Source organism: Mustela nigripes, chromosome 1, assembly GCF_022355385.1.
Source record: "Mustela nigripes isolate SB6536 chromosome 1, MUSNIG.SB6536, whole genome shotgun sequence".
NCBI classification, from domain to species: Eukaryota; Metazoa; Chordata; class Mammalia; order Carnivora; family Mustelidae; genus Mustela; species Mustela nigripes.
This window is the reverse complement of record NC_081557.1, coordinates 48,595,616-48,612,267: the sequence shown is the minus strand read 5'-3', so window position 1 is coordinate 48,612,267 and position 16,652 is coordinate 48,595,616. Positions and strand designations below refer to the sequence as shown.

Below are 16,652 nucleotides of genomic sequence, written 5' to 3'. Positions count from 1 at the left end.
CCCCCCCCACCACCCGGCCTGGTCCTTGGCTGTAAACACTGAGAGAACAAGTTCCGTTTCCTGGGAAATATTTATCTCAGGCCGTGTGGGGAGCGTGTGCTGGCCTCCCTGTGTCCTTCCTGCAGGCTGGCCTGGGGCAGGAGGTGAGGGGGCTTGGCAGCCGCCCATGGGGGGCAGTCTATGTGGCCTGAAGTCGGGGCCAGGAAGGGAGTGCCCCAGGCTCCTCTTGGAGCCAAAATCTGAAGGCTGGAGTGGGGGGAGGGGGAAGGGTGGGAGAGAAACCTGTTTTCTCCAAATCCTACAACACAACCTACCTGTCTCCCATGTTCTTGTCTTTATCTCCAGGCGTGCTGCTGCTTCCCAGTTTCTACCTGCAAACATTTGCTCCTGTCTGGGGCTCCCACCCGGGTTGCCTTTTCTTCTTTGCCCTCGTATTTGCTAGCTCTCAGCTGGCTTCCTCTGGGAAAGCTTCCCTAATTCTCTAACCCCTTAACCCCTTGTCCTCCCCTTCTACCTTCTGTCCTTCTCCTCGGCCTCCCAGCAGCTTGAGACTGAGCTCCATAGACCAGTTAAGGTCTTCTCCCAAAATGTTGGGAGGTGGACAGCCTCTTCAGACTGCCCAAGTGTCCCCTTCCTGGGCACCCTGGGAGTGAAACAGGGCCCAGAGGCCACCTTTTAGTAGAACCACCACAAGCCTAGGCCCATGGGGAATCCAGGTTGAGTGAGTGAGGGAAAATTCCATGGGCCCTACAAGAATGGGGTGGGGTGGACCCAGACGGCCCAGGTTTCCCGCTGGCTGGTTCTTGGGCTTTGGGGCCAGTATCCCAGGCTGGGCCAGGCCTGATTGGGGCCCTGACAACAGGAAATCCTTGAAGGAACAAGCAGGCTAAGGACTCTGAGCACAACAACAGGAAACAGCCTTGACATGGGGCAGCAGCTCTGGTGATTCTGCCCAGTGGGGCGGGGGTGGGGGGGAACCAAGACATGGACTGGGGGGCAGTGGGTGTTCTACCGAGTATGTGATGCTGTGTGTTATCCAGTGTGCGACCTCTGTCATGGGATACCGTGTGCGGAGTGAGTGAGTCAGAGCATGACACCGTGTGTGTGACACCGAGTGATACTGAGTGTGTGGTGCCACTCAGAGACTATGAGACCGGAGATGTGCCATCAGGTCCGTGACACTGTGATCCCGTGTGACATGGACTGTGTGATGCTGAATGATACCAAGTATGCGACACTGAGGGTGTGTCACCATGAGGAGCAAATGTGTAAACACAGATGGGTGATATGGTGTGATAACAGGTGTGGTCCTTGGGGCTCAGCCGTCTGACACTGAGTTGTGAAACCAAGTGTGTGCCCCAAGCGTATGGGATCCAGCAACGCTGAGCGCGTTGCCAAGGATGTGACATGGAGTGATGCCAAGTGTGAAACCCTGTGCGTGAGGCTGCAGGACACTCTGAGCCCGATGCTGGACGTGTGATGCTGTGTGTCATGGCTGATGATTATGTGAAGTATAATCACATGACACTGTGTATGATGCTGTCCCAGGAAGACCCCCCAGTGGGTCCAGGCAGGAAAGTGACATGGTCTGATGCATGATTTGGAGATTGCTCTGGCTGCTGAGTTGTTCAGGGGGTGGGCGAGTTGGAGGGGCACAGAAGAGGTGGGCAGACAAGTTGGAGGCCACGGCAGCCACCCTGGCAGGAGATGGTGGTGCCGGGGCTCAGGGGACAGCAGAAGAGTTGAGAGAAATGGATGAACTTTGGAGATATGTGGGAGATTGAAATGACAGAACATGCTAATGAATGAGACGATGAGCCAGAGGGAGAAGCAGAGGATGGCTTCCAGGTTTCTGGCTTGAGGGCCAAGTGATGGACGGTGGAGACGTTACTGAGATGGGTGAGGACTGGGGGCGGGGGCCAGGGTTAGGGGGTTGAGAGAGGGCAAGGAGGCAGAATTGGAGAGATCTGTTTTTGGACAGATGTCAGACATCCAGGTGAAGGTGTCCCTTCACCTTCAGTAGCAGAGCTCAAACTGGGGATATCTTTGGGAAGTGGCGAGTATGGCTGGGATGACCTAGGGCAAGAGCACGGTGAAAGTAGGGGTGAGGGCTGAGGACCAAGCCCCAGCCGCAGGTCCCCAGACTCCATCATCTAGAGGCCTGGGAGGTGAGGAGGAGCAGCCCAGAGATGGGGGAGGAGTGACAGGGGAGATAGGGGATACTGAAGGGTGGAGCCACAGGAGAGGAGAGGGCTGAGAGGGAGGGAGGTGGCTGCGCGTCAGGGAAGGTGGACAGGGGAGACCGTGCTGGACTGGGCCCAGCATTAGCCCAACAGGAACCACATGAGTGACCGGGTGGGGCCTGAAGCCAGCCGGCCTGGGTGGGTGCTCAGTGGGGAGTGAAGACAGAGCACAGTCAACACTTTGGAGACCTTTGGCCCCAAGGGATGTGGAGAAGGGGCGTGGTCACTGGAGGAGGTGTGAGGTCAAAGGAGAGTAAAATTTTTAAATTATAGAATATTTGAAATACATACAACAGTAGAGAGAGTAAAAACTTGCCATATACCCATCACCCAAATCTAATAGTTATCAAGATTTGGGCACATTTAGTTCATCTATCCCTCTCTACCCTACCCAAACCCCCACCCACACTCTTTTTTTTCATTTTTCTTTCCTGAAGTATTTTATTTTTTAGTTTTTAGTTGTGGTAAAATATACATAACCTAAAATTTCCCCTCTTAACCATTTTGAAGTGTATAGTTCAGTAACATTAAATACGTTCACATTCTCCACAACTTTTTTATTTTGCTAAACTGAGACTTATATCCTTCAAACAGCTCCCTGTGCCCCAAGCCCCTGGCAACCACTGTTCCACTTTCTGTCTAGGAATTTGGCTACTAGGTACCTCAGATATCTGGAACCATACAGTTTTTGTCTTTTTGTGATTGCCTTATTTCACTCAGCAGCATGTCCTCCAGGTCCGGCCGTGCTGCAGCTGTGTCAGAATTTCCTTCCTTTTGGAGGCTCAGTACTATCCTATTGTTTCTATAGACCGCATGTTGTTTATCCATTCATCCATCGATGGACATTGGGCTCCTTCCACCTTTTGGCTATTGTGAATAATTCTGCCGTAAATGTAGGGGTACAAGCATCTCTTCAAGATTCTGCTTTTGATTCTTTTAGATATATACCCGGAAGTGGAATTATTGGATCATAGGTAATTTTATTTTAAAAAAATATTTATTTATTTATTTTGGGAGAGAGAAAGAGAACATGAGTGGGAGGGGCAGAAGAAGAGGGAGAATCCCAAGCAGACCCCATACTGAGTATAGAGCCAGTATGGGGCTCGATCTCATGACCCTGAGATCATGATCTGAGCCGAAACCAAGAGTCAGACACTTAACCAATTGAGCCACCCAGGCGCCCTATTTTTAATTTTTGAAGACCCACCATACTGTTTGCCACAGCAGCTGTGCCATTTTACATGGCCACCAACAGTGTACCAGAGTTCCGGTTTCTCCACCTCCTTGCCAACACTTCTTTCCTCTCTCCCTCTCCCCCTCCCTTCCCTTTCCCCACCATGTCCTTCTTTCTCTTTTTCTCTCCCTCCCTCCCTCTTCCCCCTCCCTCTTTTCCTTCCTTCCTTCCTTCCTTTCTTCCTTCCTCCTTCCTTCCTCCATGGCCATCCTAATGGATGGAAGACTGGGGAAAGGTGTTATCTCATTGTGCTTTGATTTGCATTTCCCTAATGATGCGTGATGTTGAGCATTTTTCCATGGGCTTGTTGACCAATTTGTATATCTTCTTTAAAGAAATGCCTATTCGAGTTCTTTGCCCATTTTTAAATCAGTTTGTTTATTTTGTGGTTGAGTTGTAGGACTTCTTTATATATTCTGGATACTAACCCCTAATCAGATGTATGATTTGCAGATATCTTTTCTCAGTTGCTTTGTATTTTTTTTTTTAAGATTTTTTCTTTATTTATCTGACAGAGATCACAAGTAGGCAGAGTGGCAGGCAGAGAGAGAGGAGGAAGCAGGCTCCCTGCAGCGCAGAGAGCCCGATGTGGGGCTCGATCCCAGGACCCTGGGATCATGACCTGAGCCGAAGGCAGAGGCTTAACCCACTGAGCCACCCAGGTGCCCCAGTTGCTTTGTATTTTAAAGCAAATCTCAGACACGATGTCATTTCACCAAAGATGGAATTTTTTTTCAATGTCAGAAGGTCCTGGGTGATCCTGAAATGTGATGGTGCAACTCACAGCCAGCTTGGAAGTGTGCACATGACACTACAGGAGGGTGACATTGTGGAGCACTGGAGACATGATGTATGACACTGGGGATGAGCCACCCTGAGTGAGGGCACAGGGATAGTACCACTGTGTGTGGCCCCGTGACACTCAGTGATGTATGACACTGTGGAAACCACGAAATGGCTGTGAGTCACTGAGTATGTGAGTCATGCCATGCGAAAGTGACAGCGATCCTGTCTCTGTGTCATCCAGGGGTGATGAGTGTGACACAGACCTGGACACTGGGAGTGAGAGGGGCCGTGGGTGTGCCATGGGCTGTGTGGGGGCGTGCGATCCATGTGGGATCTGCCCCAGCCTCTGCTGCTGGCCACCAGAGCAGAGATAAGGAGGAGTGCCCGACATGGACGGAAGTGGGGTCCAGGCCAAGTGTGAGTTGGTGTGAGGCCTCCTCCTCTCTTTGAACCCCCCAGGATGGTAACACCTTGGCAGAATGAGCCTGGACCAGCTAAGAGCAAGGGCTGTGGTGTCTGACAGTGCTGTCTGGTTCTGACATCTAGAAAGTCATTCCATGTCTTGAGCCTCAATCCCCTTAAGAATAAAATGTAGATGTTGGGGGATGACACAAAAGAGTGCTTTTAAAAGAATGCGGTACCTGGCACTGAGCAGTGGCTCGGCAGTCTCTAGGGGAGCAGCACTCCTTCCAGTGCCTAGGTGGCTAGTGTGACAGGAGCATTGCAGGTGTGCAGAAAGGGTGTGCTGAATGAGTGATGTCCTGTCCTCCTGTGCCCACAGCCTTCCTCTCCCCCTCTCTTGTTCCTTCTGTCCCCTGCTTGGTCTGCCCCCACGACTTGCTCCCAACCCACCCTCTCCCCAGCTCCCGCCATCCTCACCCCTGTCAGCCTCCCACCCAGGCTCCCGCAGCCTCGTTCAATTAGGCCAATGCAATTTGCTCAAGAAAAAACCCTATAATCTGGTTAATCACACCAGTAGGAGATCTGGCCAAGGTGGGGAGGGTGGGGCTGGGTTGGGAGGTCCACACCCACAGCTGAGGGCACTGGTGCAGCTGTACCTGTCTCTCAGGACCCCTGCCTACTCCCTTGGACTCCATTCAGCAGCCAACAGAGTACAAAGCTCTACAAAAAGTACAAAATGCCTCTACAGAGGTTTTGGAGGGTCCCTGGCCCTCTCCATGTCTCGGTTTCCCTCTCTGATAATGGGAGTTGGGCTGGGGGCGGGGGGGCATGTCTCTGAGCATCTGGTCAGCCTAGCTCGTTTCCAAATGCCAGCATAGTGAGCCCACCCTGCCCATGGCTTCTGTAAGGTCTTCTTTTGGGCTTTGGAGAAGGAGGGTGGATCAAGGGAACGGGGCCCCGGGGGAGGGGGGGGGGGGGGGTGTCCTCAGAGCCTCATCTGGAACCTGGCCACCCCAGTCTAGAGTCAGACAGCCTTTAGTCCCATGCTGCACACCTGGAGTGGGGCTGCTCTTTTGGGCTCACTGGCTGGGCCACAGCCTCTAACCTCACCTGAGACCCAGCACAGGGGCTCCCTCAGAAGTAGGGCACTACCAACATCCAGCCTGCCTTCCCCCACCAGTCTATGTCCCTCAGGGCAGCAGTGACCAGAGAGCTGGAGTCACCCCTCTCCTAACTCACACAGAAGTGGCCCTGCCCCCAGCTGGGAGCCCTCTGGGGCAGGACATTTATGGTGCAATTGTAGTCCTCCCAGCAGCTCCAGGAGAAGGCACTGTTTTACAGATGGTGAAACAGAGCCCAGAAAGGTTAAAAGATTTGTCCACTGCCACATAGGGGACACGTGGCAAGGTAGGGATGTAGCCCTGGTCTGGCACGGGTGGTTGAAGAGGGGTGCAGGGTGCACTGGAGGCTGAGAATCAGACTCCCCACATGTAAGACACCAAGGCTCTCAGCCATACACTCATTCAGAGACAAAAGCAGCTCACACTCAGGGCACACACAGGTGGGTGTACAGGTCCCCTACACATGCAGATCACTCAGGTGCAGATGTGGACATAGGGACACTCACACATTCACACTCGCACACACTCTCTCACAGAATCATGGATCCGTGGGTTTTCACCCAGACATTCTTCTAGCGGCCCACAGGTGTAGTCTGCCATAGTCCGCTTGGCAGCCTGCAGAGACACGCGTTCCAGACGGCTCACGGGCAAGCCACACTCGTGCTTAGGGCACCAGCGAAGTGGGAGCTGCCCATAAAGTGAGCGAAAAGATCCATGTTGATGAGTGTATCAGTTCTGATGAGTGCGTCCAGAATTTTGCAATCAGAGAAGTCACACAAAAGAGATTTTCATTTCCAAGACAAAATTAATATAAAGCTGGGGGTGAGACTCATCATCTCCTTACCCAGGTTTTGGGGCTCCAAGGGACTTGCTCAGATTCACAGTCCCAAGAGATCTTCGGGGCTCACATGTTACCCGGCCCTGGACTGTGTATGTACGTGTGTGTGTGAGTGTGTGTGTGTGTGTGTGCACACGCACACTGGTGTACCCGCTTGGTGGCTCCCGGATTCTTGGGATGTGAGAGAGGGTAGAAGTTCCAGAGACTCCGGATGTTTGTTCTCTGGCTTCCTGGGCCCTCCAAAGGCAAATAACTTTGGTTGCCAGACTGCCCGCCCCGGGCAGGGCGGGTGGGGTGTTGGGTTGTGTAAAGGGCTGGCTGCTCCCTTTGAAGCCCCACTGACAGGGGCCTTGCAAGATTTTGCAGTGACTGAGACCTGTGGCTTGTGGCCAGCTTTCCATAAGCTTGTAGGCCCCCATCACTTTCCCTCTCTGGGGCTCAGGTCCCCCCATCCAAGAAACGGAGGCAGAGAGAAGATGAGACTAGACTGGCCTCCCCATGGAGACTGAAATCGAGAGAGAGACATCCCAAGCTTAAGGTGCAGAAGAGAAACAAAAGCGGGATACAGGAGATAGAGGGGACCAGTAGGGTCCAGGCTTCAGGGCACGGCACAGGGTCCCAGAGCCTGCCGTGTTTCTCACCCACCGCCCCTTCCCTGGAGAAGCCCTCTACCTCAGAGCCTGGATCTGCTGGGGCCCAGCCCTTGTTGAGCTGCTGAGGGGAGCAGGGCAGGGCTGTGGGGATGAGAGTAGTGAGTGCTAGAGGACAGAGCCAGGCAGGGGAGCTGAGCAGACCAGGCAGGACCTAGAAGGACAAGAGGGGGAGGAGAGGCCTGGAGGTAGAGGAAGGTAAGGGTGGGGGCAGTGAGGCTGGGAGAGTTGGGTAGAAGCTAGAACATGAGAGCTAGTAGGAATAGGCAGTAGCCCTGTTGTGAGATGCTGAGCCCTTGACAGAGAGCTCCCAACAGGCCTGGGAGCTCAGAGCCTACTGTGCCCAGAAGCCATGGCAGTCTTATTCAAAGAAGGATTACAGTTTTGTTTTGTTTTAAGACTTTTTTATTTATTTGACAGACAGAGATCACAAGTAGGCAGAGAGAGAGAGAGGAGGAAGCAGGCTCCCTGCCAAGCAGAGAGCCCAATGCGGGACTCGATCCCAGGACCCTGAGATCATGACCTGAGCGGAAGGCAGCGGCTTAACCCACTGAGCCAGCCAGGTGCCCAAGGATTACAGTTTTAACAAAGCACTGCAGGTAAAGGTTGGGGTAGCTCAGAGAGACCCCACAGAGTAGATGGGAGCCCAGAGGCAGGGGCATGCCTGAGATGAACCCAGCCCAGAAGATTCCTCACTCCAATCCCCAATAAAAGAGGACTATTTTGGGGAACAGTGAAAGTGCTCACACATTCCTACAGGGGCAGGGAGAAGGAAGGGGGGCAGCCAGGAGCCAGTGCAGAAGGAAAGGGCTGACTCTAGTTTTCCCTCCATCTCTGACTTTGTCTTCAGGGTCTCCCCCTCAGTGGCTGGGGAGGCTTTATAACGCTGGCCAGCCCAGCCTCCCTGTCCCCAGGGTCCCCTCCTTGTCTTGTGTCTATCCCGTTGCCTCTGAACTTGTCTCTGTCCCCGTCTCTTTCTCATACCCTCATCTGCCCCCCTTCTTCCTACCCCCCCGGGCCTTGGGATCTGGGGAACAGCTGGGAAGAGCCAGGCCCTGAAGACTGAGCCAAATACAGTCATGGGACCAGCAGTGAGACTGTGGGAGAAACACATACCAGAGAACAGACAGACAGTAAGAGGGACAAACACAGAGAGCCTGGGGAGGCTGAAAGGCAGGGAAAGAGCTTAGGACAGAGTCAGGGAGAGCCCCAAGGCAGGCCTCAATGACTGTGGCAGCTGCTCTGTGCTCTCTGACTTGTTCCGGGCCGGGGTGGTGGTGGGGTGCTCTACCGGGCTCACCCTCCCTCCCCCCCCATCAGCACCCCCCAGCTCAACCCTTCATCCCTGCCCTCTGGAGGCCCACACTAACCCTAGGCCAGGCTGGTACCATCCAGTATTCACCTCCCACTCTGGGCATGGTGTCTGGCACAGAAAGAGAGACGAGAAGACTTGCCCCTGGCCTAGAGGAAGACACCCAGCCCCACCCCACACCTGAGGGGCTCAGCCCCTCCTGGCCAAAACAGGGAATGGGAGGGACTCCAAAAATAAACAGTGCTCAGAAGGGAGGGAGCCTAGTGTGTCTTGAAGGGCCCTGAGCTGGACCATGGGCCTCCTGATTCCAGGTGAGGCCCTGGGCAAGTCCTTTCCTACCTCTCCTGGCCTTAAGCTACCCCCATCAAGCTGGGGATTAGGCTTCTTGAAACCTACAGCCCTCTAGACACTGGTGCTGCAGGAATTCTCAGGAGGTTTGGGAGGAAGACAGATGACCCATCCAGGAAGGCTGCCTGGAAGAGGTGATGTCAGTCATGAAAGAAGCTGATAGTGATAGTGCTCCTCTCAGGGAAGAGCCCCTCCATCCTGAGATGTTGTCCCCGGCCCTTCTGTTCTGGGAGATGATCCTAAAGCATTGAAGGACCCTCTGGCCCATGAAGTTGCCTTGGAAAGTCTTCCAAAAGCTCTCAGCAGAAGGCACCCTCATTCCTCAGGCTCCTTCTCTAAGACAGTCACTGTGAGAGACCTGGGAAATGTTGAGAGCTCTCAGCTGTCTTTGTGGCTTGGGAGCCTCCAGAGGTTATGGGGTCCAACCATCTCCTTGGTGATGGAATATACCCCTCACAGCCCAAAGGCTCTGGGCACTAAGAAGTCCAACTGATTATTTTATAGCTCAGCAAATACCTGCTGACACCTGTGATGGGCTGGATGAAGCTGGGGACTGGGGAGGAACAGGACACAACATCTGGCCTCTAAAAACTCTGAGTCTGATGGGAGAACCAGATGGGAACTAGTGGCAATGTATCTGGCATGCCATGCCCTGGTTGGGGGGAGCACAGGACAGTGAATGTCAGGGTCAGATCTGCCTGGGAAAGTTCATGGAGGGAGACCCAGAGAAGGGAATTTGGTCACTCATTCATTTGTTCATCGGTTTGTTCGTTCGTGTATCCAGCCATTCCTTTGGTCATTATTTCCTGAGAGAGACTTTTCTTAGCCCAACGGGTCACACCTCTCCATGCTCTTCTGCTCAGGCCACTACGTCTGCCTTTCAGAGACTCTTGGATGGGCTTTGTCCAGCTCTGAACCCATTATGAAGACCATGTGAGGGGCAAGGCTGAGGAAGGTTTGAAGACATTTAGGTCAAGGAACCCAGAGCTGGAGGCCAAGTTCACCAAGGCCTTACCTCATTGCCCCCATTCTTCTTATCACATCCTTGGGGATAGGGAGCTCACCCTTTCCTCCTTCCCAGCCTTCTGTCTTATGGCATGCCTGACTCTCAGCGAGTTATATCTGCTTCCTTGTGACAACCTCGCTGTGCCCTGAGTCGAGGATGGAGAGGCACCAGGAGATCAGAATGACTGGGACAGCTGTGATGAGGGGGGCGCTGGTGAAGGGCTCTGGAAGAAGGCTGTGGCATCCAGGAGAATGTGGGTCATGAGGATGGAGGTCTCTACTTACCCTGTCCTGTGAATAAGGCAGTTGAAGGTGGGGAAGCCAGGAGCCTGTCCTGGCCCCCTTGGTCTGATGTCCACCTCCCAGGGCAGTCTTGCCCTCCACACATTCAGCTCTTGCCTCCCTCCCTCTGCCAGCGCTGGCTGTCCCTTTATCCTCTCTGTTCCTGATCCCAGACCCTGTGCTAGGGATTGAGACGTTCCAGGGAGTCAGGAGCCCAGAAAGCTAACTGTTCACACAAGCCTACCTTCTCTCACCAAATATGTCCCTCCCATCCTTCATCCATCCCCAAACATAGCCCCTGAGGGATCCAGGAGGGCCTGGAACATTTGGAGGGCATGTTGGAGGAGGCAGGATCTGGAGTAGAAGCTGAGTCTGACTTAGAAAGGGTGAGGGGCCCGGGAGGATCTGGTTAGCCATACTGGAGGGGAAGAGCCCACAATGCGGGGCCAAGCCCATCCGGGAAGTGGGGCACCCACGGGGCGGCGGGGGGCGGGCGCCAGGACTGGGCTCAGGTGTATTCTACAGTGCACGTGTCTCCAGTGTGGCTCAGAGGCTGGAGACGCGGCCCTGTTGGAGTAACAACTGAAGCCGGAGTCTGCGAAAGGCGGGAGGAGGGAGGAGGAGAGGTGGGGGGAGGGGGAGGGGAAATAACAGCAGGAGGAGAGAGGACGGAGACCAGAGGGGCGCAGGGCGGAGGAGGACCGCAAAGGGCAGGACTTTCCTTGAGGACTGGGCTCCTGAGCTCCAGGGGCCCTTGTCCATGTCACCCCTCTGTCCCACTTCACTCTCTCCTTCCAGCAGCCCCGCTTCTCCCCTCTTTCAGGACCCTCCGCGAGGAGTCCCTCTCAGTAGGAGGAAGCGGCGGGAGCCCCTCAGGCTGCCCTGGGAGGACTGGGCGGGTCTCACCTGAGCAAGGCCCCGCCCCTTCCTCTCCCCACCTATCAAACGGGAGGATCAAAGCAGGCACCTCCCATAATATTGTCCCAAGGTAGTAAGGTGACAGATGGTAACTACACTTACCGAGATGAGCATTTTGTAAGGTATATAATTGCCGAATCGCAGTGTTGTAACCTGAAACTAATGTAATAGTGTATGTCGACTATTCAGCAGTAACGCAAAACAAAACAATGGTCCCAAGTTCGCAGGAGGATTGGAGGCGGTGTTTACCCCTGGGTCTCAGAGTGTGGGACCTGGGCCAGCAACAGGAGCAGCAGCTCTGAACCTGTTGGAAATGGCAATTCTTGGCCTCATCCCGGATGTACTGTACCAGAAACTTGGGGGTGAGGCTAGCAAACTGTATGGTAGCCAACCCTCCAGGGGACGCTGGTGGGCACAGATGGTTGAGAGCCCCAGGTGCCCCGCCACGCCCCCCCCCCACCCCCACCCCTGAGCACGGTAGGTGTTTGAGAACACTTCCCCCAAGCCGGACAGCCCACTCAAGCCAGGCTCTGACGTTTGCGTTACTGCACCTGCGGCTTGGGTCTCCATCCTGCCTGTTCCTTCAGATCAAGTCTCCCAGGGATCACCACACCTCTATTCTCTTGCTGCTGGTCCAGCTCAGCCTTGTTGAGGGGGAGGTCTGGGAGTGCAAGATCTAGAGCTCACAGGTAGCTCTTCTCGGAGTATCTAAGGCATGAATGTCTTTTAGAGCCCGCTCCTTGAGCAGGTGACAGGCATGGGTGGGAGCAGGGGAGGGAGGAGGGCCTGCCTCTTGTTCTTCTTTGTTGACGCTTGACTCTCTACAGGGCTGGGCCATGCTGTGAGGGCTGTGCGAAGTCACAGAGGAAGGTTGGAGTATGGGAGTTCAGGCCAGGGTCTGAGGCCCCACTAAAAGGGGGGCTTCCATGCTCTGAGCCCTCAGGAGGCTTCTTTTAGGGGAGTTCTGTTAGTCACCCTGACACAGCAGCTCAGCCTGTTAGTTCTGGGCACAGAAATGGATAAGTCCTCCTTTGCCCTAGAAGGGCCTCCATTCTTCAGGAAGAGACTATATATTGATTACCAAAACAGGGGACGGGAAGCAAAAGAGTGTGGATGGCATCTGCCCTGGCACCCCCAATTTCTCCCAACATGGCTGTCCTCCTGGGTTTCCCCCATTCTGTGGGTATCCATCTTGGGTCAGGTGCCTTCTCCCCAAGTTCTCAAGGGGACTGCCTGGAGGTTTGGGGGAGGAGTGGACAGGAGAGATAGGAGTGGGTGGGGGCTAGAGAGTGCAGGAGAGAAATGGGAGAGAAGCCAGTGAGAGGAGAGAGGATTTGGGGTGGGAAATGACTTTGAAACTCGTGGAGACGTGACAGGAGAGCAGCCTGTGACAGAGATGGGAGGCATGGAGAGAAGAGAGATCCACTTAGAGAGGTTGGAAGAGACAGGGTCTAAGAGAGACACACAGCCCGGAGGGAAGGGAAGAGGCAGAGAAGGGCTCCAATACCCTGAAGATCTTGAAGGAGGCCCATGCTTCAGAGAAGGGGATACCAAGGTCCACAGAGAGACCCCCGGGCCACACAGGAGACCTAGCACAAGTAGAGCTGGATAACTCAGTCTGTATGGCCAGTCCCTGTAATACAGCTCGAGTCTTGGGAGGAACTTGACCATTGGATTTGATGTTACTACTTTCTTCTAGGCCACCAAGAGGCATGATGAGGCTTCCTTCCGGAAAGGGAGGGCTGGGCTCGAGGTCCCAGGCAGTGGGGAGAGCAATAGGAGGGTTTAAAGAGGTGGGAAAAGACACAGAGACTCATGAAGATAAGATAGGAGTGGAGCTTGTGACAGTGACCCTGACCTTCAAGATGGTCCCTGCATTAGTCCCTGCACAGGAAACAGCAGAAGAACTCAGGCCAAGGTCTTAGTTCTAAGGCCCTCCCCTCCTACCTCAACAAGTGCAGAAATGCTGATCTAGCTACAGAACTGGCCCCCGAGGAGCCCTGACTCCTAACAGACTCCCCTTTCTTGGTACCTGGAGTGAAAGCCCAGTGTTGAGGGGCAGGGAGAGGCAGTGTCTTCAGTGCTGCCTGGCCCTCTCTCCAACTACAGAGCTGTGGGTAAGGAGCCAGAGAAAGCAGGAAGTCACCAGCCAGCTAGCCATTCTCACTGAATTCAAGCACAAAACTCTACAACTATCTGTTGCAGAGCTGGAAGGACCCATTTTTACTAATGAGCAAACTGAGACCCAAAAGAGGAAAGGGGCCTGCTAAGGTCACAGTTTCTGTCATCAGTCTGGGACAGTCCTGGAAATTGCCGCTCTTTTCTTTCTTCTTTTAATTTAATTTCTATTTTTTAATATATATTTTTAAGATTTTATTTATTTATTAGACAGAGATCACAAGTAGGCTGAGAGGCAGGCAGAGAGGTGGGGGAAGCAGGCTCCTCGCTGAGCAGAGAGCCAGATGAGGGGCTCGATCCCAGGACCCTGAGATTGTGACCTGAGCTGAAGGCAGAGGCTTTAACCCACTGAGCCACCCAGGCGCCTCTTGCTGCTCTTTTCTACACACCACACATTCTCCCCTGGGGTCTGGGAAATTGCCTGGTGGTTCTGTCGATATTTATACTGAGGTTTGTTCCAAAAAAACTGAGAGGGCAGGAAATGTGACCTCCTTCACCCCACTCTGAGCCTGGGCCGCTGCGCCCACGCGCATGTGTGTGTGTGCGCGTGTGCACTCATGTCTAAGTATTTGCGTGTGTGCCTTGTACATAGGGTTGTGTTTCTATCTGTGTGCAGCCACGTTTGTGTGAGGGTGTGGCATGTATGTTGGACAGAGGCATGCGCGTTCTCAGCTGCTCCCACCGATTTTCCTGGGCTTTGGGATCAGAGCCGTTTCCTTTCCTGAGCTGATGCGGTGGAGGTGAAGTTGCTTTGAGATCTGGGTAAGATTCAGGGCTTGAAGGCCCCTGAGAGCCAGGTATGAGAATGATCTTCCCAGTGGCTGTTCCTGCACCCCACACTCCTACTCCTGGGGCAGGCAGGGCAGGGCCAGGCCAGGAGGAAGATGGACAGAAGGATGCCGGGCAGGGAGCCTCAGGCTTCATCAGCCATGTCTGCTTCTAGCTAGCTCTGGCCAAGGCTGTGAAGCCCCTTTCTGCCACAGCCTAGACTCTCCTCAAATTTCCTTTCCTGTCCCTTTGTCCCCACCTTTATCCTGCCCTTAGTCTGAAAAGTCACAGAAAGCTGACCAATCTGAAGAAAGGCCAGACAGGCACCCACCAATTCCAGTAAAGGACAGGCCAGGGCAGCCCCCAATCCAAGTAAAGGGCAGGTAGAGGAGCCCACCAATTGGAACAAAGGACAGACTCTCCTCTCTAAGGCCCTGGGGAGGGAGCTGGGGGCCAGGCACCGAGCTGGAGGCAGAACCAACCCGGGCTGGAGAGGCGGAGACCTGGGCTGCGAACCAGCTCTGCCTGACTAGTTGCCTGACCATAAATGGGACATTGCTTCTCTTTGAATCTCGGTCTCCTCATCTGTCAAATGAGGAGACGGAGACGAAGCTGTCCCAAGCCTCCCCACCCCCCCAGCCCTGCACCAGAGCTCACTCCATCACCTTGGCTGCTCTTCTCCAACTTCCACAGCATACACACATCAGACTGCACCAGAGGCCAAGAGCCCCAGGGCTCTGCTTGTCTCCCCCCACCCCAGCCCCGCCTCCAGGCAGGAACAGGCGGAAACCAGCACCACCTTCTGAGGAGGCCCTGACCTGGGAGCCGCAGCCTGAGGACCCTGGGTTGGCAGACTTAATTTTGGGATTATTTAGGACATGAGTTCTTTCTCCCCTCTTTTAATCTGCAGAATTGACTTCAAAAGGCCACAGTAGCCCACCTGTATGTTGTCTGCACAGCTGTCCCCCTGTCCCCACCTTCGTCCTGCTCTTAAGTCTGAAAAGTCACAGAGGGGCACCTGGGTGGCTCAGTCTTTTAGTGTCTGCCTTTGGCTCAGATCGTGATCCCAGGGGCCTGGGATCAAGCCCTACATGGGGCTCCCTGCTCAGTGGGAGGCCTGCTTCTCTTTCTCCCACTCTGCCTGCTTGTGTTCCCTCTCTTGCTGTGTCTCGAAGCCAGAAGGAAATGGCTGCCCCCGCGTGAACCTCTGTGTGTGCCCGGTGGATGGGCTTGGGTGTGCTGGGGGCTTCTGTGGAGAAGTGAAGGTCTGTAGCTGTGTGGCCTGGCGTAGGGTGCTGAGCACGTGTGACGTGTGATCGGGAATGCCTAAGGGTTAAAGGACAATTAATCCAGTGGGGGGGATTCTAATGTTCGGAACCAGCAGCTTCTGATGTCCAAGGGCAGAGATCTATTTCCGTGACCAAAATGTGTCTTCATCCTTGAGCAGCAGGAGGGGCTGCTGGGGCTGCTGGGCTGCTGGTGGGAGGCTGGGGTGCGGGGAGAGCAGTGGGAAGTGAGCATTCGGGGAGAAAGTCCACTGCAGCTGCCCACTCCTGGGAATCCAGAACTCGGTGGCAACAGGGATGAGGGGGAAGACTGAAGCCAAGAAGACACACGGCCGAATGCTGTAGCTAAAGCCTGAACCCCAGACTTCTCCTGGACTCCAGCACATGACTCCTCTCAGTGGCCTCTGAAAAATGGACCCTGAGTCAATTCTTGCCCACCCTTAGGGACAGGCAGCTCACCTCCTCCCTCTTTCCTGGTGGCCTCTTTCTATGTGGTGTGACTCTGCCTAGAAAATGTCCTTCATCCCACTGGGCTGAGGCCAGCCTCCTTTAGACCTGTGAGTCTCCAGCCTGTCCCTGGGGCCATAGAGTCCTGTCCTGCTGCTCAGGAGAGCCTGAGAGATTGGAGTCAAAGACGGAGACCCATGGCTCTGCTCTGCAGTAGGCTGGGCACCCCCAGGTCCTCCAGTCTCAGCCACATGCAGGCCTTGGTTTCTGGTTCCCTCCTTACATGGGTAACCTGTGAATGAGTCTCATCTTGTCCTTACTTGAGAAGAAGTGCACTGGAGATGATCTAATCCACCTGCAGAAGTGAGGGAATGGTCATCTTCCATATTCGGGTTAACAGATCCTTATTAATATGGCCTGCAGTTCCCGCATTTTAATTATTACCAGCCACATATACACTATGGGTTCATGCGAGCTTGTGGTTCACTAAGACCCTCAACCTCGTAACATTTTTATATGAATGGGGGCCAAGCCATGTCTCCTTCCTCCTACGGTTAATCATTTTGCTTTTTGAACACAGACCTGGCCATCCACAGAAAAGAACTTCAAGGGCTAGTGGGGAGGGCATGGGTGAGTGGATGGTGTGAGTCATGAGCCTGCCTTGGCCCTGGATCCCCTGTTCCATTACCTTTCTTTTTGATCCCTGCGGCTCAGCCAAGTTAATAGAGTGAGAAGCATGGACCTCTCTTGTCTCTGTTCCGGCTCTCCAAGGACAGGACTGTTCCTGGGATGGGAAGGCTGTGAGGCTGTCAAGGCTGGCTTCTTCCTCCTCTA

The 16,652-nt window shown here is 54.2% G+C and overlaps 1 protein-coding gene across 2 annotated transcripts in view; it reads left to right on the top strand.

The window, feature by feature from the left end:
- PDE2A (phosphodiesterase 2A) overlaps nt 1-16,652 on the top strand; it is a 91,274-nt gene that overhangs the window by 42,775 nt on the left and 31,847 nt on the right. The gene's annotated exons all lie outside the window — the stretch shown is intronic.